The sequence below is a fragment of the Dasypus novemcinctus genome, chromosome 24 (genome assembly GCF_030445035.2).
Source record: "Dasypus novemcinctus isolate mDasNov1 chromosome 24, mDasNov1.1.hap2, whole genome shotgun sequence".
NCBI classification, from domain to species: Eukaryota; Metazoa; Chordata; class Mammalia; order Cingulata; family Dasypodidae; genus Dasypus; species Dasypus novemcinctus.
In genome coordinates, this window is record NC_080696.1 from 4628067 (window position 1) to 4650623 (window position 22557).

Genomic DNA, 22557 nt, shown 5'->3' on the forward strand with positions numbered 1-22557 from the left:
GCCTCCGGGAGCTCAGGGCCAGGGTGGGAGGAGGTCAGCACGGGCAGGCCCAGCCTCCCCCACCCCTCCACTCACCCACACCAGCCCCGGGTGGGAGGAGGAGCTGCAAGTGGGAGGAGGTGCTGCAGGTGGAGCCCCGGCCCCGCCGCTCACCCCGTCAGCCGACTTAGACTGTGGCTTCCAGGGAAGCATCCCCAGAGGAAAGGCCGACAAGAGTGAAGACCGCCAAGCTCAGCTAATGTCATTTTCCAGGTGGGTGAGTTGAGTCCAGGAAAACGAAGCAGAGCACCCAAGCTCACATAGCAATGTAGCAATTTTATTTCCTGGGTGGCCCTCCATGCAGACTGCATTGAACTATGACTCTCATATCCCCTTTTTAAAAACAAGAAATACCATTATTTCTTAGAACTGCTAACTTTTAAATAATATGAAAGTTATTGTAGATGATAATCGATGAGTTGAATTTTTTTCTAAGTTCAAGAATGTTCTTTGCCATCCGTGACAGCTCTCATCGTTCCTCATTTTTGAGTCGCTAGGACGCCTAATGGGAAGAGACTTGTTTACTTCTCTATGCTTTGCTGGCAGTTACAGTTTTTAAAAATAATCCAAACTGAGTTGGAAACCAGGCCGTGTCCTCGGGGCAAGCCACACCTAGGGGTTGCTTATCTGCAGGGTGCAGGGGTGCAGCTGCCTCCTCAGGCCTGACCCGATGCGTTGCTCAGCAGCCTCTCCACGTGAGCTTGTCACTCAGCTGTGTCTTAAGATGGGAGAAAACAACTTGAAGTAGCCAGACTGTCACTACTCACAGCCACTGGCATAGGTTTGTAAGAAAAAAAGCCTTGGGAGGAGTGGGGTGAGGGGTGGGGGGTATATGGGGACCTCATATTTTCTGAATGTAATAAAAATAAATTAAAAAAATATATAAAGTAACAAAAGAAAAAAAGACTTTATACAATTAAAGGAAGGCGGAAAGGTCAGTAGCTTATCAGGTTCTGCACTCGTAGGCTCTAGGCGCTGTGCCCGGCATTTTAGGTGCATTGGTTTGGATTCTCACAGCCCCCCTAGGAAGTAAATAGCTGTCATCCTCCTCTTTTTGTCTGTGAGGAAATAGAGCCTTTTGAAGTTACATATTAATACATTATCCAAAGAGTGGTGGAAGGCTGGAACTCAAGCCTGGGTCAGGCGGAATTCAAAGGCAGAACCTCAAAGAAATGCACACGTCCAGGTGTGGTTGCGTACTGAGCGCTCGGGAGGAAGCCTTACGCGCTCACGGGGGCTGCTCCAGGGCCCGCTCGTTTCTGTCTGCTAACTCCGGGCATCGCCGCACCTCGCAGGCACCTCGCGGGGCCCTGCCTTCTGGTTCTCTTGGCCGGCTTTGTGTCCACTGCCCACTGGCCTCTCCTCTCAGCCTCTCTTCTCCTGACATTGGAGCAGCTCCAACTGGCTGCAGAGAAGACATTACCTTCCCAGTTAAATTTCTCAACACTGGCAGAATCCAACTTGTTATGGTTAAAATCAAGGGAAGAAAACATGTCAGGAATTTTACCTCTGCTGGAATGAATGCAGACCTTGCCAACTTTCTCTGCTCAGAAGAAATTTTCTCATCTGGCTCCAGAGTGTGACTTAATCTTCGTTCTTTGCCCCTTAAAATGGGAAGTTATGTTCTTATCTACTGAGTGCCTGCCCTTCCCAACCCTGAAACTCCCTGGAGTTTTTGATCGAAGGGGATTTTGCTAACTTGCTTGAAGTTATAAAAACCCAGCTTGCTGGAACAGAGCTTTAAGGGGTTAGTGCTTTGCCGTTCATTCCTGGGCCCCCAGGTTGGAAGGCCCCAAGTTCTGCCCTCTGCCTTCTCTAATCAAAGGTGCCTGCAGTTGCCCCCTCCTGAGCCGAGACCCTGCTAGGGGAGGAGTGAGTAAGGCTCCAGTGCGAGGCGCACAGTAGGTGCTCAGTAACAGCTGTGGAATGAATAAATGAAAAATACAGAGGAGTGGAACTTAAGGTTTTAAAACAGCTGTAAATTATCACAATGCCTTGCTTGCCAATGTGTAACTATCTTCAGATTTAAGCTGTACCTGATCATATGTATATAATAGAATGAGATAATTTCTAAGCTTAAGCATCTTCACTTATCTAAACCTCACAGACTTGCTTATCTCTCACTTGAACAGTGTGAAGAAGCCCAAGCTGTCTTTCCCCTTGTTTTAAATGCCTTTTTTTTTCCTTTTTTTATGGAGGTAGTGGGGATTGAACCCAGGAGCTCGTACATGGGAAGCAGGTGCTCAGCCACTCAGCTGCATCTGCTCCCTTGCCTTTCTCTTAAATCCCTGGCTTTTGTCCTGATAAGGACCAGCAGAGAAGCAAGCAGCTGTGAGCAGACTTCTTGCTAGTAGAGTAGCCGTCACTATACGCCCCCACCCTGGAGAAAGTATGTTCCTAGTGAAACTTTGTTTTTTCAGCAAATAGTTCTCTAATAGCAGCACATGAGATGACGATTTTTAGGAAAACCCTACTCCCCTTTGGATGGATTTATGCTTTGTCAATATGTACCAATAAGATTGATTTGGTAAAAGAAAACCATATCCCCATCATATCTGATAGCACTGCGAGTGTCTGTTTTCTGGATATAGAGTTTTACAGAGGAGTGGCAGATTTAAATAAATTCTAAAAACGAGCAGAGAGAGCATCCGTGTCTTCACAATATAAACTCGGTAGTTAAGTCCAGAATTTTTTTCCAAAGACTCTTGGAAAATCATAGGGAATGTTAGGCAGTGTATAAATTAAAAGAGGAGGACCTCACCCACAGACCAACTCCGTTTTAGAAGTAGAGCGGATAAAACCCCTCCAGTTTCCAGCCAGTGATCCGGCAGGGCCGGGGGAGGTGGCAGCGCTTGGCTGCACTGCCCTCCGGTGGCCGCGTTGCGCGTTGCTGGCCTGACAGCCGCACCCGCGCAGTGCGGGGCCCTTGGGTGTGCCTCGCCGAGGCTCGCGCCTGCTGGGGCTGCGTTCACGCTGCGGGAGCCTCTGAACTGCGGAGCTGACGTGCCCGTGACTGCACAGGCGGCGTGGAACCTGGAGAGGACGTTTTCACTGTTCCTCCTTGGTTAAACACAAAGACTGAAATTGGCTCTTTCTTTGCACACTTGTCAAGAAAAAGTTGAACTTTTTCTTTCTTTTTGCAAAGATAAGACCAAAAGGTTTCAATTTTCCTTGTTGGATGAAATTATAGAAGCCTCAAAGGGTAATGGTGAATTTTTAAAAAATCTCTTGGGACTTCGGGCCTGGCAGCATGGCAGAGCGCCTCTCTCCCTGCCCTCCCTGCCGAGTACAGCTGCTGCCCTGGAGCTGCAAGGGGAGCCGGAGGCCCCGAGAGGCCGGGGCCGGGGCACGCGGCACAGCAAGGAGGCCACCAGGCCCGCGGCGTCCTGGCCAGAGGTGGCCCAGGCATGCACGGGTCCCCGAGGATGAGCGGCTGGTGCCGTTGGCCAGGGGCCTTCCCCACGGACCCCGAGACGCCCTCCCCTCCCCTGGTAAGTGCAGGGGTGCAGCCTCAAGGGCCCGGCCTGGGAAGCCCCCTCCCCGAGGGCCTGAGGCTGCAGCCCCCACCAGGGTCACAGCCGCCTTCACAAAACAGACGCCTCCACAGCCAGCAGCCTGGCCCGGGGCCCCTCCCCGGCCCCCTCCCTTGCGGGGAGACCCCTGGACGCCTGTCTCCCGGCCTGGGGAGTAGATGCCTTCCTCTCCCCCGGGCAGCAGCTCCGGGCCCGCGGGGCCAGTGGCACCAGGTGGGCCAAGCAGGGCCAGAGAGCACAGCAGGTGTTCTGAAACTGCACTGTCAGTGGAACCACGACTCGCAGGAGTCACCCAGGAGCTGCGAGCTAGACTAGCAGGGGGACTGCCTGCTAAACTTAAAGGTTTAAATAAGACCGGAAGTCCCTTACGTAACAGACAAAAGGTCCAGGATACATCAGAGATCATCTGCCAAACCAAGAACCGAAAAACCACAGCTTGAAAGACAGTCAACTGATGCCCACACTGAGATGAATCACATTTTGGAATTACCCGACAAGAATGTGAAAACAGCTTTCATAAAGATGCTCCAATAATCAATTACAAATTTTCCTGAAACACATGAAAAAAAAAATCTTAGCAAATAAATAGAGATTATAAAAAGGGAGTAATTATAAAGTGGAAAGAACTGAAGAGTACAAGAGCCAGAAAATTGATAAACTGGACTTCATCAAAATTGAAAACATCCTCTGTGAAAGACCCTCCGTGAGGAGGGAAAGACAAGCTATAGACTGGGGGAAAATATCTGCAAATCATACATCCAGCAAAGGACCAAGGTCAAGAATATATAAAGAAATCTCAAAACTCAACTGATAATCAAAATAATAACTCAATTAGAAAATGGACAAAAGGCATGGCGAGACATTTCTCTGGTGAGGATATACAGATGGCAAAACAGAACATGAAAAGATTTTCAACGGTATTAGCCATCAGAGAAATACAGATTAAAGCCATAAAGAGAAACCTATCAGAATGGGTCAAATAAAAAAATAATGAAAGGAGCACATGCTGGTGAGGGTGCAGAAAAACTGGATGCCTTACGCTTGGCTGGTGTGTGCGTAAATGGCACGGCCACTCTGGAAATGAGTCTGGCAGTTTCTCACAATACTAATATGCAATTATTGCATGATACAGCAGTTGCACTCCTGGCATTTCACCCAGGGAAATGAAACTTATGCTCATACAAAAACCTGTACACAAATGTTCATAGCAGGCTTAGTCGTAACTAGCCAAAAACATGAAACACCTTGGATGTCCTTCAACAGGTGAATGGTTAAATATGTTACGGTATATTCCTACCGCGGAATACTCCTCCATGGTAAAGAAGAATGAGCTGTTGATACACGCAACAACATCTACGAGTCTCAACCTGGAAAAAAAGCCAGTTGCAAACAGGTTACGTACTATATGATTCCATTTGTGTAACTTTTTTAGGTGACAAAAATTTTAGAAACAGAGAACAGATTAATGGTTGTCAGAGTGTTTTAGTTTGCTAAATGATGCCAAAGCAATATACTAGAAATGAGTTGGCTTTTATAATGGGATTTATTAGATTAAAAGCTTACAGTTTTGGAAAACGAATGTGGCTCAAGCAATTGGGCTCCCACCTACCACACAGGAGGTTCATGGTTTGGTTCCTGGTGTTTCCTAAGGCAGCGAGCTGGCGCGATGGGCAGGTGCAGCTAGCTGGCACAACAAGGGGATGCAATAAGAGACACAAGAAGAAAAACATAATGAGACACGCAACGAAGCAGGGAGCAGAGGTTCCCAGTGCCTCCTAAAGAGGAGGAGCAAGACAGCAAGCTGGCACAACAAGGTGATACACACAAGAGGAAAAACAGAATGAGAGACACAACAAAACAGTAACAGAGGTTGCTCATGCGATTAGGCACCTCCCTCCCACATCGGAGTTCCCAAGTTCAGTTCCTGGTGCCTCCTAAAGAATCAAAAGATGAACAAACACAGCAAGTACAAACAACAAGGGAATGGGGAGAGATAAATAAAAATAAATTAAAAAAAAAAAAAAAGCTTACAGTTTTGAGGCCAGGAAAGTGTCCGCATCAAGGCATCTTCAGAGATGTTTTCCCACTGAGCTGCAGCGTGGGTCATCAGGCGCGTGGTGGGGCGTGGCCTCTGCCAGTTTCCGCCTTCTCCTCCAGGCTCGCTTTCTTCCCAAGCTGCAGCTGTGGGCAGTCAGGCACACAGCAGTGTTACCAGGTTTTATTTAGGTTCGTGGCTATGCTGCAAAAATCAATTTCAAGAGCATTTGGGGAAGAGGGGGAGAGGATTTGGCTCAACTGAGAGAGCGTCCACCTACCACATGGGAGGTCCAGGGTTCAAACCCAGAGCCTCCTTGACCCGTGTGGAGCTGGCCCATGCGCAGTGCTGATGCGCGCAAGGAGTGCCGTGCCATGTAGGTGTGTCCCCCACATGGGGAGCCCCATGCACAGGGAGAGAGAAATAAACGCATGTTGGGTGAGTTAGGCCTGTAATTTATTCAGGTAAGGAGGGATGAGAAATGGGAGAAAGTAACAGATCAGGGGTCCCAGGTAGAGAGGAAGGGGCAGAAGAGTGATAAAGAGGGCTGATGTACAGACTACAATGCCCCGTGATAGGTTATAAGTCCCCAGGGTTACTTGCGTGGTGATCCAAGCGGGGGAGACGGCAGCCAGCGTTGGGATCCAGGGCGAGAGCACAAGCGTGCTTGTTGAGGCCTGTGCTTCGTTTTTTGAACGGTTAACTATTCCATCCTTTGCTAGTGGCAGGGGAGGAGTCCCAGCTGTTGGCTGTTTTGATTGATCACCCACCCATCAGTCCCCCAGGAGGGCCCCATGATAAAGTCCTTGGGGAATATCCAGCGCTTCTCCTGCCTTCGGAAGGAAGTCTTCTGAGTGGCAGAATCTTGGGGAGGGTCCTCCGGCAGCCGTCTCGGGGTTGCTCATGTCCACGTGGGCTCTGCCAGGTTCCAGATCTTGTGTGGATTCCCCAGCTCACTAGCCAGCTTCAGCAGCACCCGCTTGTCTCCTTTCTCCTCTGGATCTCGTTGCTTTCAGCTTCCGGCTCCCAGGGCCTTCTCCCTCGGCGCCTGGGCTCCTCTCTGACTCTGCAGCCTGCTTTTCTGTGTCCGTGGCTTTTCACTCCTCGTTTGTAAAGGACTCCAGTGAAAGGATTGAGACCCACCGTGGGTCACGCCCTATGAATGCTCTAACAGAAGGAAGGTCCCTCAACTGAACCCTGTCAGAAGGCTCCGTCTGCAGTCGGTTTCCATGCGCGGGCGCATCAGCTTTAAGAGCAGGAGCATCTGGGTGCACCAGCGGCACACTGTCACCCGGCTTAAGGTTGCGTAGAGGTGGGTGGAAGCAAGGTAGGCACAATGTGAAAAGGAACCGGGGGCGTCCTTGCGTGACGGGAATGTTCTGTATATTGACCGTGGTGGTGGGTGCACGAACCTACACTTTTGTTAAAATGGTAAAGACACACAGATAAATGCAAAAGCAAACTGGAGACATCTGGGGAGCGGGTGTAGCTAAGTAGTTTGAGCGCCTACTTCCCTTGTACAAGGTCCCAGGTTCAAGCCCGGTGCCTCATAAAAAAATAAAGAAAAGGAGAAATTGAACACGATTGTTGGATTATGTCAGTGTTAATATACTGGTGGTGATATTATACTATCTCTTACAGACCATTACTTTTGGGGAAAGTGGCTAAAGCATACATGGGATCTCTCTCTATTATTTCTTAGAACTGTGTATGAAGCTATAATTATCTCAATAAAATTTTTTATTTAAAAAATCTGTTGCCATTAAGAACTACTGGCACTGTATCTTTCAAAATGCTTATCAGAGTACCTTTTTTTGTCATTCCTTTAAAATCACTATACAAATAAACAGTTCCCTGTCTTTGATCATTTCCATTGTTTCTAATGTTTGGCTGTAATAAAGGGCTGTTTTCAACATCCTTCCAGTTAAACCCCTGTCCTATCGTAAACTGTTTCTTAAAGCCAAATTTCTATTTTAAAAATTGCTGGATTGCAGGGTATTAATATGTTAAATTTTTTTGATGTACATTACCAGTTTGCACTATGAAAAAGGGTCAAAATAACTTATCACAAAACTCTTACCAATACTAATTAAATATTTTTAAGGCTTTGTAATAGGCAAAAAAAAAAAAGATATTTTCTTGCTTTATTTTGAATTTCTCTTATTACAGTGAAAAGAAACCTTTTGTTTTCTTGGACATATTTTTACTTCTGTAGCTGAGTGTTTTCTATTAGAATTTTCATCATTTCTTATTAATTTATAAGAGCTTTTTTATACATTAAGAATACAAACTCTTTATTATTTTTTCCAGTTTCATCTTTTAATTTTTATGTATTCTCCAATTTTCATTTATTTTGTCTAGTGGAGTGAGTATAGCTCAGTGGTTGAACATCTGCTTCACATGTACAAGGTCCCAGTTTCAATCCCCAGTATCTCCGAAACAAAACAAAACAAAACAAAATTATTGGGATAGAGCATCTGCCTACCATATGGGAGGGTCCAGGGTTGATCCCCAGGGCCTCCTGACCCGTGTGGAGCTGGCCCATGTGCAGTGCTGCCGCGCGCAGGAGTGCCCTACCACGCAGGGGTGTCCCCCGCGTAGGGTTGCCGCATGCGCAAGATGAGCACCCTGCAAGGAGAGCTGCCCTGCGTAGCCCGCCCAGGAGTGGCGCCGCACACACAGAGAGCTGACGCAGCAAGATGACGCAACAAAAAAAAGACGCAGTTTCCCAGTGCTGCCTGATAATGCAAGTGGACGCAGAAGAACACACAGCAAATGGACACAGAGCAGACAATGGCGGGGATGGGGAGAGAAATAAATAAAATAAATCTTTAAAAAAAAATTATTTTCTCTCAGTTGACCAAAGTGAAATGAACTCTTTTTTTTTTTTTTTAATACTATAGAATAAAAGGAAGCAAAAATCCCCACTGCCTTCTTAGGGGTAACCAATGTCGTGTGTGTTCTTTCAGACCTTTTCGACATACCCTATCAGTGCATATCACTGTGGGTAAATATGTGCATGTAAATGCATACATTTTAGTATAGTTGTCTGTCTATAGATTTACCCAGAAAAAACCTCTGACAAAAACACTCTTCTGACAAAGAAGAACACACAGCAAATGGACACAGAGAACAGAGAACAGATAACTGGGGGGGAGGGGGAAGGGGAGAGAAATAAAATAAAAATAAATCTTTGAAAAAAAAAGTGTAATTAAAAACACTGTTCTGCACCTCGCCTTTTAACATTCCACGTTCAGCCACAACCGTCCTCTAACTCGGTACCTCGATCCTTCCAAGGTCTGCGTAGTATTCTGGAGTGTGAATGCACTAGAATATTTAAACTATCTCCCTATTAATGGTCATTAGTTTGTCTCCAATTTTTAGCAATTATAAATAAATATGTTGTATTTTAAGTGCATTTTTAAAAGCACTTGATGCATTTGTTTTTATGTATAAAGAATCTAGGTTTTTGTATAGTCAGTTTTATCAATCAATGTTTCTGCTTTGGTGTAATATTTAGAAAATCATTCTCACCTCCCACCTGTATTTTTCCCTGGTATATTCCAGATTTAGTTTTTTACTTTGAAATCTTTGTTTTGATGTAAGATGTGAGACAAGGTGATAGTTTTATTGTTTTCCAAATGGGTGCTGGTTATCTTAATGCTGTTAAAGTAATTGCATCCTTTTCCCTTTGGTTTGCAATGTTCCCTTTGCTTTTAGAAAAATCATACTTTGCATTCTTATTTTTGATAGTGGAATCAGGTCTGGGTTTGACCTCAGTGCTTTGCCTGTGAGCCTTCTGGTCCTGGGCAGGTCTCTACCCTTTGCTTTGCTCAGTTTCTTTGCTCAGTTTCCTCATCTGAAAAATACTGCCTGTTTTATAGGGACAGTCAGGAGATTGCGTGAGGCCCCTCAGGCTTAGTATACTTAGTAAAGTCCGGCTGACTTTGCCGCTGCTACTAGAGTTGGTTTCTGGACTTGCCATTTCTTCTTCCTTATTGAGTTCCTTTTGAGAGAAGACCAAACCTTCCACTTTTTAGCATTGCTCAGTTCTGGGCATAAACGTGATTTCTACTGGGACAGAGCTCTGGCAAAGAAGCTCTTCTGATTTACACTGACCCCAAGTATTTACACAGTTACTTCTGATTCACTATTAGTATATGGTTTTCCTACCTTTGGGGATATTTTTAGGCAGATTATCTAATCCTAGTCTCATACAATATCTTCATAGTCCATGTTGTAGGTGTTTGTCAGCTGAGGACTTCTCAAGTGCAAAGTGTTCTGGTTTGTAACTGAAAGGACTTCTACGCATTCTTCACGAATGTTCTTGTAGTGGACAATGCCAGTTAATTTAGCAGCTTTCAGGGGGCGCCTTGTCTGTGAAAAGACATTAGATAGAATGGTTGCTAGGAGTCTAATCAGTGCAACAAAACCATTTTTTTGACTGTTTTCTTTGCGCCAAGCACCATGCTGTGTATTGAGATTGATATAAAAATGTGGGGACACGTGTCAGCTCCTGTACGCAAGGAGCTGACAGTCTAATTGGAAAAGAAAAGATACGCACCGTTGAAATCAGGTAGTATAAGTTTCATAGTTGCACAGAACAAACAGAAGTGAATTAATTCATTAAAGAATAAATTCATCTATCAGGAAAGAGCAAATACCTACTTACTTCCCCATGTCGGAATCATCTATGGAAAGATTAGCTATTGAAATTATTACATTCTTTTTTTTAACAAATCACTTTTATTGATACATATTAATAAAGCATACAAGTCATCCAATGTGTGCAATCAGTGATATTTGGTATAATCACATAGCTGTGCATTTATCACTTCAATCATTCTTAGAACATGTTTGTTATTTCAATAATAGGAATAAACAAAAAGCAAAAAAAATGAAGTTATTACTTTCTGAATGATGCTCATTTACAAGGGAGAAGAGCAATCATATAAAATTTAGTCAGATCTTAGAGGAGATATTTTTATAACTTTATTACTAGATTTTAGAGTTTTCTTACAGTGAGTACTCTCAAAATTACCTGAGTTTAGAATTATTTTTTGAAGTGAGCTGTTGTCCATGGTTATTAATGAGAAGGTGTTAGAAACAAAGACATCATGATCTCGTGGAAAGACACGCTGTTTCCCTGGTGACGCTTACAATGTAAGAAGTTCGCAGTTGGAGTGTCGGGCAAGCAGGACAAAACTGTCATGGGCTACAAGAATAATGAGCATATTTACTAGGTACTTACGTAGAACATCTAGATTTTGTACTCCGAGATAAGATCTTTTAGTTCCTTAGGACAGATGGGTAACTTGAAATGATGGTTGATTGAATTCCGTAGGTTATAGTTAGTATTAATGGTTAACCACATGGAGCTGCTGGTTTGCACATATGCTGGGGTATAAGTAGAAGCCCCTCTGAGGCTCACAGATCCTCTGATCCCTTCTCTCTTTGTTTCATTCCCGATTCCCTTTGGACCCCAGTCTCCAACATCTGGCGCCAGTCAACTGGGTTAAACTTCGTAATGTGTGAGATCATAGCTGGAAAGGTCTCCTTATCAAGAAGGCGTAGGGAAGGAGTCATAACTACGGTTTCCGACAGTCCCTGGAGCTCTCACTGTCACACTGCATCAGAGGGGCCCCCCTGCCGTTCCCGCTGCTTTATCTCTGCCTGCAGACTCTCAGCTAATTCGCTAATTTAAATTTGAGTTACTCTGTGAAGATGAAAAGAGCCATTGATCTTCGTGGCCAAGTCTGTGGCTAATAGATCCCTCCCTTCCAAGAATGGGGTGATTGAAAAGTGCCCTTGCTCGGCCTTGGACCCCAAGGACATGGATGATGTGATAACCCCTGAAAGCCATCCTAAGACAGTAGCAGCCTGTGCAAGAAATAGGACTCAACAGGATTCAGAAATTAGTAAAAACAAATTTGTAATCGGCTATGTAATGCTATAAATGAACCTTTTCTTTGGTGAATTTTGTGCGGTCAGTGTGATCTAGAGATAATCATAATTTAGTTACTCTCTTGCGTGATCAGTTTTCTTAGACCCCGCCTTCACACTGCTGCCTATTTAATGCGTCTTATTCACCCAGCAACACTGAGTTAACTGTTGGCTCTGCATTCAGTTCCGGGCCTGATGTATTCAGCTTCTGTGCCAGGAAACTTGCAGAATGGGGGAAAGCAAACGCTTTCCCTACACTAGATCATGGTCATAATGCTCGCCGCTACCTGAAGTTGTTTCTTTCTCTCCAGATGAAAGTCTTCCTGCACCTCGCTTGTGAACCGCTTCCACGTTTCATCTCCTGTGGAGCTGGGGCGGTGTTTAGCCATGTGGTAGGCGCTCAATGAACATGCGCAGGCTGAATTATAACATGGGAGGTGAGGCGAAGGGTACTTGGTTGCTCTCTGAGTTGTGGACTGTAAATCTGCATATCACCTTTCAAATATCAATTCAGTCTTCAACAGGTGTGAGAATTAAGCTGTTTGCAACCAGCAGAGCAAATGAGAATTATCCAGTGTCTTTTTAGCATATTAAGAAGAAGTGGGAGGAGCAGACATGGCTCAAGCAGTTGAGCACCTGCTTCCCACGTGGGAGGTTCAGGGTTCAGTCCCCCTTGCCTCCTAAAACAAAAAAACAGGCGGCGGACTTGGCCCAGTGGTTAGGGCGTCCGTCTACCACATGGGAGGTCTGCGGTTCAAACCCCGGGCCTCCTTGACCCGTGTGGAGCTGGCCCATGCGCAGTGCTGATGATACGAGCAAGGAGTGCCCTGCCACGCAGGGGTGTCCCCCCGCGTAGGGGAGCTCCACACGCAAGGAGTGCGCCCCGTAAGGAGAGCCACCCAGCGTGAAAGAGTGCAGCCTGCCCAGGAATGGCGCCACCCACACGGAGAGCTGACACAGCAAGATGACGCAACAAGAAAAGAGACACAGATTCCCGTGCCGCTGACAACAGAAACGGACAAAGAAGACACAGCAAACAGACACAGAGAACAGACAACCGTGGGGGGGCGGGGAGGAAAGGGGAGATAAATACATAAATAAATCTTTAAAAACAAACAAACAACAAGCAAAGAAATGAGAAAACAAACTTAGGGGAGTCGACGTGGCTCTGTGGTTGAGCGCGCGGCTTCCCACATACGAGGTCCTGGGTTCAATCCCTGACCCTGGTAACTACAAAAAAAAATTACTTTCATCTAACATTGTGTGATATGATTTAAAAATATTTAAAGCTACTTTTTTTTTTTAGGAGGTACAGGGGATTGAACCCAGGATCTTGCGCATGGGAAGCAGGCACTCAGCCATTAAGCTATATGCACTCCCCGATGAGAGTTGGTTTTTTTTGTTTGTCTGTTTTTAGGAGGAACTGGAGATCAAAACCTGGGACCTTGTACATGAGAAGCAGGTGCTCAACCACTTGAGCTATATCCGCTCTCCTAAAGCTACTCTTCTTGATGAAAGAAAGGAAAGAGGGACGTAAGGAAGGAAGGGAGGAAGGAAAGAAGGAGGAAAGGAGGGGAGGAAAGAGAGAAGAAAGAAGGAAAGAAAGAAAATTCATCACCTTTGTTTGAAGTTCTAGCTGTGGTCTGGTTGGTGTATGGTATGTTGGTCAGTGTCTAATCAGGAAAAGGAGAAACACTCTCACATTTTCAGGGATTTTCAATTGGTTTCAAAGATGTTGGAAGGACTGAAGTTGCAGAGCCCCAAAGCTGAGAGTGTCCCCTAGAGCTGAAGAAGCTGCTGCTGTCCTGGCTGGAGCCCAGCCTTTCCTTGCTGCTGAGCTGCTGGGACCACCGCTGCTGCAGAAACCCCTGCCATCACGCCGCGGGAGCCAGACCCAGAGAAAATGTTTGTTCTCCTCCCTGCAGTATTGGCAACATATAATTGGCCTCTGCCATATAGAGGAGAGCAAGGAAAGATGGGAGTGGAGCTGAGTACCAACAGACGAACATCTGGACCATGGTTTGGGGAGGGAACTGGAGTCAGGTGTAACAGCATCTTGAGCTTTCCTGAAGTCTTCCAGAACATCTCGAGGAGCTGTGGAGAGACAAAGCTGATAAACAGAAAGGTGGATTTCTTGCCTCTGGTTTCTTTATAATTCAGTAAAGACCGAAGAGGTGTCGAGTGATATACTTGTAGTAAAGTCTTGTTTAACATCAGGCATTTTCTGAGAGAAAGAATACTGTTTTCTAAGAGAAAATGCCTGGTCTTTGGAGTTGTGATGGTCAGGCTGTTGTGTCAACCCGGCCAGGCAATTGTGCCCAGTTGTTTGGTCAAGCAAGCACTGGGCTAACTGTAATACAAGGGCATTTATGGACGTTAGTCACCATTGACTTTCCTGCAGTGGTAAATCATAGATAGCTGATTACAATTACATCGATCAGGGAGACTGCCATCAGCAGTGAGTGATGCTTAACCCAAACAGTTGAATGCCTTAAAAAGGAAAGATGATTCCAGCGTTGAGTGAGAATTCCCCATCTCGTCTTTGGACAACCAGCATCTCCCAGAACTCGTCAAGGGCCTTCACTGGACTTTCATCGGAGCCCCTGGCTGCAGCCTGCCTGCGGAACCTGGACTTGTGCATCCCCACAGCTGCGTGAGCGACTCTTACAAATCTCTTACTATCGAGATTATCCCTTGTTGATTCTGTTCCCGTAGAGAACCCTGACTAATACAGGAGTCCAATTCAAATTCAGATGTCACATTTCCCACTTATAAGCTATGGACCTAGAAAATGTTGCTCTAAGCTTCCGTTTTCTCATCTATACTGGACAGATAATCATGACCATCTCCCAAAGCTGCTGTCCAGATTAAGGATAATGAGTGCACAGCGGCCGGCCCAGGGCCTCACACCATGGACATGCTGTTATTAGCAGCCGCCGTAATCATGTGAAGTCGTGTGCTTTGGGGAGGGAGATTTAATGAGCGCATGACTAAATTTAACACGTCACCTGATGATGACTTCGACTGTCACTCATAAACATCGACTCAGTTGATCTCACTGACACCTTGGGAGAGCGGGCAATTACGCAGCGATGCTTCCCTGGCTGTGCCGGTGTCCCCAGCCTCTCTGCCACTAGTCCCTGGGCTGCTGCTCGTCACACACGTGCATCAGACCCCCTGAGCCCTGTATTAGGCATCAGCTGCTACAACAAACGATCCGAAACTCAGTGGCTGGAACAGCAATCATTTATTATTTCTCAGAATCCCGTGATGTTGACTGGGGCTGCAGCCATCTGGGGCTTGACTTGGCTGGACTGTCCGAGACGGCTCTGTCCCGCCACGGACAGCAACGCTGGCTGAGAGCTCGACTGAGCTGTCAGCGAGGGCACCTCCTCTTGGCCTCTTCTCATGGCTTGGGCTTCTCCCAGCACTGTCGGAGTCGTGTTCGGTGACCCGAGGTATTGGGAATGAAAGACAAAGAAAGATTGGGTTCAGGGGATCTGAGAGCATTGATTTCACAAGCTCATTAGACAACTTTATTGAGTCGAGGGGCTAGTATATATACCCCTAACCTACGTGACATTCAGCACAAAATCAAGTTACCTATTACCCTTAACCTCATACTATATTAACTAGTGATTGATGAACACCAACAAACTTTACTGGAACTATTATTATAAGAATCAGTAACTATACTCATAAATCCTGTTACCTAGGTTGTTCTGTTCTATAGGTATTGTTCTGCCTGCAGGTGTGCTGACCCAGCCAAGATTGTGCTCCGCACTGATAATCATAAGGGACAGCTTGACTCAGTGGTCAAAGAAGTAACTTGCTTCCATGGAAACAACATGCCTTTGTTTCCCACATTTCCCCCTTTTTGTTTTAGTCAGGGTGACTGTGCCTGTCTTAGGTTGCCCCCCAGGGGGTCTTACCCGTCATTGACTACCAGCCAAGCGCACTGACTTCGGGGTACTATTGTAGAGTTTTAGCAAGTACTATGTTGTTTGCTTGTCCCGTTGTGTCCACACGGTGCAATCTCTGGCAAACACCTTTTCCCAGGCAAGCGACAACCATGAGCAACAGGATTAATACACATATCCCTATTCCTAAGGCAGATAAGAAATGTTGAGATTTCCACTAATCAACAGGATTAAACTTATTTAAATGTGAAATCAAATCATGAAAGATGTCCTTATCACTATCTACGTATATCTAAGTATGAGACATTTCTAAAATCTTTTTCTGCAATTCCTCAATTTCTAATGACATATTTCCTTTGTGTCCTAACAAATGATTTCTGATCTTATTCCATTGAAACATAGAAATGTTATAATCCAAAGGAGTAATACAAAAATTACTTTCATTCCAATCACATTTCAATCCTCTTAACAAATTCAAATTGTAAACTTGGTCTCCTAAGTGTAAAACAGCAGATTCCAAATCACTAACTCTGTTATTAAGTCCTTCATCAATGTGCTCCTGACTATGCCATAAGTCACTTGCATTCTTGTGGCAATCATGCACGTATTGCTGTGTCTGCACCGTCTCATGCAATGCAACAGCAGCTGTGGCAGCAGCAGCGATGACACCAATGAGGCCAAGAATGCCAGCTATAAGAAGTCCGAAAAATCTCTTAGATCGTTTCAACAGTCCTTGAGCCAGGTGGAAAAGAAGATGACTTTCAGGTGATGACTGCCACATCCGATACATTTTCATGGGGATCCACACTCCTCGTCTTCGGCGAGCCATGGTGCTAATATCTCCATTCTGTAAAATATTCTCAGACAAGCAAGTATACAGAGCGCCATCCTTATAGAACAAAGCATTTTCAGTAATGGTAGCCTTCCCTACCACAAACACATGTGGATCTCTGACACATGATTGAAAATGATGAATTTGATCTAATTGTAAATATTGTCCATCCATACTTTTATTACCTTTCCATTCAGAAGTAGATGCCACTCCTAAGAAGACTTTCCATATTTGTTTTTGATCATGGACTCCAGTGCTGTTGCACCATGGAAAAGGAACCCATTTCCCTATATTTTTCCAATCACTATTATTTTTGGTAAAAATTATTTTTTTATCCAAATCAAGGGATTCATGAAAGGGGTACTGCATATTACTAATTTGTTGTCCCATGCTATTTATACCATACCAAATAAATCTGCCCTTATATTTGTTGGGATTCCCCATAGGGGCACTTTCCCAAACTATTCCATAGGAATCATTAAAAACGATAGATCCTCTTCCCATATGGCATTCATACCATCTTTGCATATCACCAGCATTCCTCTTAGGACAACTATAACTTGGATACTTATATTCTTGGTATTGATAGGATGGGAATAAAGTTACCAAAGATTTAGTATTATTATGGCTAAAATTGATCATAGTTCTATTTTTCACAGCCATACATGGTGGGCGATTGCCAATGCAAAGAGGTCGGAAATCAAATGGAAGAAGGAGATTATAAATCCTTTGTCCTTCTTCTCGTGGCTTAAGTGGTAACTTATCATCCACGGGTTTAGGAAATATAATAGTTTTATTCAAATAGGAAAAGAAGGATTATTCCAGGTTAACACTTGAAGTAATGGGGGATTAGAGATATAAGCCCAATATGTGTAATTACCGTTACCATTGCCGGTTTCACTCACTATCAGTAGAATCCACATGTGTAGAAGACTCCACTTCTTCAGTCCTAGGTTTAATCCTTTTTGCCGGAAGCCAGATTTCTTCTCCATTTTCTGAAATGATAAGAGCATAGCCTCGCCCCCATACTTTAACCCTGCCTTTCTTCCATTCATTACTTAAAACATCTTTCCAAAATACTGGTTGAGTCTCAGATGCTGCAGTTTCTGTGGATTTTTGAGAATGTCCAAAATGACATTCAGCTGGTGTCATAGAATCATAAATGTTAAGAAAATTTAAGGTAAATAAAGCTTTAGCCAATTGATCTTTAGGTGATATCATACCATCATCTCCCCCTTTTTGTTTTAAAAGCATAGTTTTGAGAGTATGATGGCATTTTTCAACAATAGCTTGACCTGTAGGATTATGGGGAATGCCGGTAACATGTTCAATAGCATATTTTTTACAAAAGGAAGCAAAGGATTTACTAATGTAAGAGGGTTCATTATCAGTTTTAATTTTTAGAGGGCATTCCATTCAGCAAAAGCAGACTAAAGATGTGAGCGAACATGATGAAACCATTCCCCACTTTGAGCAGTAGCCTACATGAAATAAGTATCAATACAAACATGAACATATTGCGGTTTACCAAAGGGTGGAATGTGAGTAATATCCATTTGCCATACTTGATTAGGAGTTAGGCCTCTGGGATTAGTTCAAGCCTGAAAAGGCACTGCTATTAGTGGTCTACAGGTGGGATAAGTATGAATAGTTTCCTGCGCTTGTAGTTTTGTTAGCTTTTGATATTTATTTTGCAGGCTTTTAGCATTAATGTGAGTTAAAGCATGGTAATCACGAGCATTTTGTAAACACCCCACTAATAAATCAGCTCGAGCATTACTTGCTGTCATAGGACCAGGCAAAGATGTATGAGAACATATATGTGTAATGTAAATAGGATGCTGTCTTAATCTAATGAGATGTTGCAAATCAGCAAAAAGTTGAGATAATTCATCAGTAACAAAGATATGAGCCGTTTCAATATGCTTAACAGTAAGACATACATATTCAGAATAGAGACGATATTCAAAGGTTTCTTAAATATTGTTAACACTTTAATGATGGCAGCAAGTTCAGTACGCTGAGCAGACGTGAATGGAGTCTGCCAAGCCTGTTCTTTTCCTTTGGTAACAAATGCTGCTTTCCCGTTATTACTGCCATCAGTAAATACTGTACATGCATTTTTTAAAGGTAGAGATTTTATAATTTTAGGTAATATCCAAGTAGTTTTTCGTAAGAAAGTAAGTAATTTTGAAGTAGGAAAATGATTATCAATAACACCTTGAAAGTCACTGATAGCTACCTGCCATTGAGGGTTGGTTACATATAGATGATGAATTTCTTCTTGTGATAATTCACAAATAATGCGATCAGGGTCAGACCCTTTAAGTTGCATTAAGCGCACATGTCCTTTTGCCAATATATTGATGATTTTTTGTAAATAAGTTTGTAATCTCTTTTGTTTATTATTAGGTAGGAAAATCCACTCCAAAACTCCCTCCTGCCACAGTAAAGTTGTGGGAGATTGCACAGTGGAAAATATAATTAAATCTACAATTTTTCCAGGGTTAATTTGTATCAACTGTCCTTGTAAAATTCTTTCCTCTATTAAATTTAATTCTCGTTCTGCTTCCACAGATAAAGAACGTGCACTAGTAAGGTTTGAATCCCCCTGCAGAGTTTGGAATAAATGAGTTAACATATAATTAGGAATTCCTAACATAGGCCTAATCCAATTAATGTCTCCTAAAAGTTTTTGAAAATCATTAAGCGTGTTTAATTTATCTCTACGACTTTGCACCTTTTGAGGCGTAATACAGCCTTCAGACAATTTCATACCTAAGTAAGAGAATGGAGCTTCCTTTTGAATTTTTTCAGGGGCTATTTGTAACCCATATTCCGGTAAAAATTTTTTTACCATAACAAATAATTGTTGTAATTTTTCATCAGAAGCATGAGCGAATAATATATCATCCATATAATGGATAATCATTGCTTCAGGAAATTGATCACGTAACTTTTGAAGAGGTTGGTGCACAAATAATTGACACATGGTTGGACTATTCATCATACCCTGAGGTAAAACACACCATTGATATCTTTGCATAGGTGCCTGATTATTAAATGAAGGCACAGAGAAAGCAAACTTTACCTTACCAGCAGAATGTAAAGGAATAGTGAAAAAACAATCTTTTAAATCAATTATAATAAGAGACTAATCTTTTGGAATCATTGATGGTTGTGGAACTCCTGGTTGTAGTGCTCCCATAGGACTCATAACTTTATTTATAGCTCTTAAATCCGTCAGGAGTCTCCATTTTCCAGATTTCTTTTTAATAACAAATACTGGAAAGTTCCAAGGACTATTAGAAGGTTCTATATGCTTTTGCTCCAACTGTTCTTTAACCAAACTATGTAGGGCATTTAACTTTTCTACTGTTAGGGGCCATTGCTCTATCCATACCGGTGCTTCAGTAAGCCAAGTAATTGGTATGGGACTACCCTTTCTTTCAATGGCCCCTAAGATAAATTTGCTTGTTCAGGATCTGATGAACTGGAAGAAAATCCAATTCCCCTCCTATCTCCTTTCCTTCTAGTATTATATTGCATATCTATATATAATGTTTTAGCCTGCTCCGATAAGGTAGGAATTTGAATGAAAGCACCCCATTGACTTAACAAATCACAGCCCTACAAATTAATTCCCACATCGGCCACATAAGGTTGTAAGGTAGATTTTTGTTCATCAGGGCCTAAAACATCAAAAATATTAGTGCTTTGATAGACATCAGTCATTGTACCAACTCCAGTAAAAACTGTAGGTACTTTCTGCAAAGTCCAGGATTGAGGCCAATAACATTTAGCTCTAATAGATACGTCTGCTCCTGTATCTATTAAGCTAAAGAACACTTTTCCATTCATTGTAATTGTAGTTTCAGGTCTATCATCATTTACAAAAGTTTGCCAATACATATTTTTTCCAGTTGATCCGAATCCCCCCTTCCTTTTAAAAGGAAGAGTAGCTGGTTTATTATAGGGAAGCAGTAATAATTGAGCAATTCGTTGTCCTTTTTGTATTTGAATAGAATTAACAGCTTGAACCATTATTTTTATTTCCTCTGTAAAATCACTATCTATAATTCCTACTTGCACCAACAATCCCTGCATAGTTAAACTACTTCTTCCAACTACAATGCCTACTGTATTGTTAGGTAAAGGCCCTTTTACTCCTGTAGAAATTGTTTGAATGCCTCCCTCTGAAGTCATCAATTTAGTCTCAGTAGATGGAAGATCAACAGCAGCACCACCTTGAGTAGCCGCTCTTAATTCTGAGACTGGAATGAATGATACTGACCATCGCTGACAGGAAATTGGTCGGCCAGGCTCATATTTTTTGTCTGAGGGCCCTGAGCTAAGCCCGCAAAGCGGTTTCCCGATTTTAAAGGTGTGCCTTTCCAGTCTATTTTTGATCTACATTCATTAGCCCAATGATATCCTTTATGGCACACTGGACAAATTTTTGATGGAGTACAAGGTCCTTTACCTGCTTGATTAACCTAGGACCGACAATTCTTTTGAAAATGTCCAAATTTTCCACACTTAAAACAATTCCCTTTCTTTTTTGGGTTATTTCCTCCTCTCATAGCTGAAGCTAACACTGCCATCTGGTGGGTGGTTGAACCAATGTCCTGACAAGCTTTTATATAATCAAGGACAGACCCACCTGCGGCCTTAATAGGCCGGATAGCTTTCTTACACTCATTGTTAGCTTGATCAAAAGTGAGCGTTAGCAGGATTAACTCTCTAGCTTCAGGAATTTCAATAGTCTTAGTAAGCATATCAGTCAGTCTGGCAATAAATTCCACATAAGGTTCATTAACACCTTGAATCACTTTAGCCAAAGACTGCGTAGGCTTTCCTGGAGCTGTAATCCTTCTCCATGCAGCCAAGCATGACTGCCTCACTTGATTAACAGCTTGATCATCATAATGAAGCTGCCTCTCAGTACCTGTCCAAGCTCCAGAGCCTAGCAATTGTTCAGCAGTAATATTAACAGGTGGATCTTGAGCCCTATTTCGTCGTTCTCTCATAGCAGCTTCATCTGTCCACCAAGTCTTAAATTGTAAGAACTCAGCAGCAGTCAGCATGTCCCAATCCCAAGGTATGAACCTGTAGGTATTTGCAAGTCCTTCCACCAATCCAATAGTATAATGACTCTGAGTGCCATATTGAGTACAAGCCTGTTTGATGTCCTTCAATACTTTAAAAGAAAGAGGCTCATGATGAGCATAAATTCCCCCTTGTGGGTTTTGAGCATCAGGAGGAATTTGTTGAATAGTTACAGGAAAAGCTGCTACAGCTTGCATAGCCAGAGGCTCTCCTTGACTAGATCCCGATAAAAGACATCTCATTAATGGAGTAACAGGCACAGGATTTGGCTTAAAGCTGCTACGAACATAAGGCAGGTTTGTAGAGAAAAGTCCACTAGGTACTTTTCCAGGTTCTGGAGGTGCAGAAGGAACCTCATGAGTCAAATTAGGATATATGTTTACCTTGGAAATATTTAGCTCCGACATGGATTTAGTTAAGAATGGATTTGTGCCTTTAACTTCAAATAACTCCTTTTCTTCCTGATCCTCCTCTAAATTCCTATCTTTACCTATATCATTCATAGCTGTTTCCTCCCTTGAGAAAAGAACAATCTCATCCTCTTCGTCAGACTGCAAAGGATCTAACGCAGCAGCAATATGCTGTCCTAAGGCCCAAACTGATACAGGTATATTTTCTCCTTTCTGATATGCTCTCCGCAATTCTTTCATTACTTGCCTCCACTGCTTAACATTTATCAAATTCTTTCCTTGCGGTTAAAACCAATAACAATGCTTTTGAACCAAAGCAAACAATTCTAACAAATCTTCAGTCTTAACTGTGACGCCTACACTGTACAACAGTGTTTTCAAAACCTGTGAATATTCTTCCAAGCATCCTGGTTGATTACCCATACCCTGATGCTAACGGAAAGCAAAACTTAATAATATGAAGCAGCAATTTACCCAGGTTAATTAATTTCGACGCTCCTTACCTTAAAAAAGGCTTTTCAGCTTTCCGCGTTCCCGATCCAGAGGTGGAAGATCCTACGCTGCCGTGTCTTAATGAATCCTCTGCCTCAAGCCCCACGTTGGGTGCCACCTGTCGGAGTCTTGTTCAGTGACCCGAGGTATCGGGAATGAAAGACAAAGAAAGATTGGGTTCAGGGGATCTGAGAGCATTGATCTCTCAAGCTCATCAGACAACTTTATTGAGTCGAGGGGCTAG

At 43.4% G+C, this 22557-nt stretch overlaps 1 protein-coding gene and 1 long non-coding RNA gene across 3 annotated transcripts in view; one reads left to right on the forward strand and one right to left on the reverse strand.

Annotated features, from left to right (window-relative positions):
• The window catches only part of SHLD1 (shieldin complex subunit 1), a 101703-nt gene that overhangs the window by 14668 nt on the left and 64478 nt on the right, over positions 1-22557 (forward strand). The window lies entirely within an intron of this gene.
• On the reverse strand, positions 14779-22317 carry LOC111762565 (uncharacterized). 2 transcript variants are annotated; one of them, XR_011647274.1, is made up of 2 exons: positions 17183-22317; positions 14779-14980 (listed from the first exon to the last, which is right to left on the reverse strand). It is a non-coding gene; the product is annotated as an uncharacterized lncRNA (long non-coding RNA). The 2 variants fall into 2 exon arrangements; XR_011647273.1 differs by having other exon boundaries at positions 15483-22317.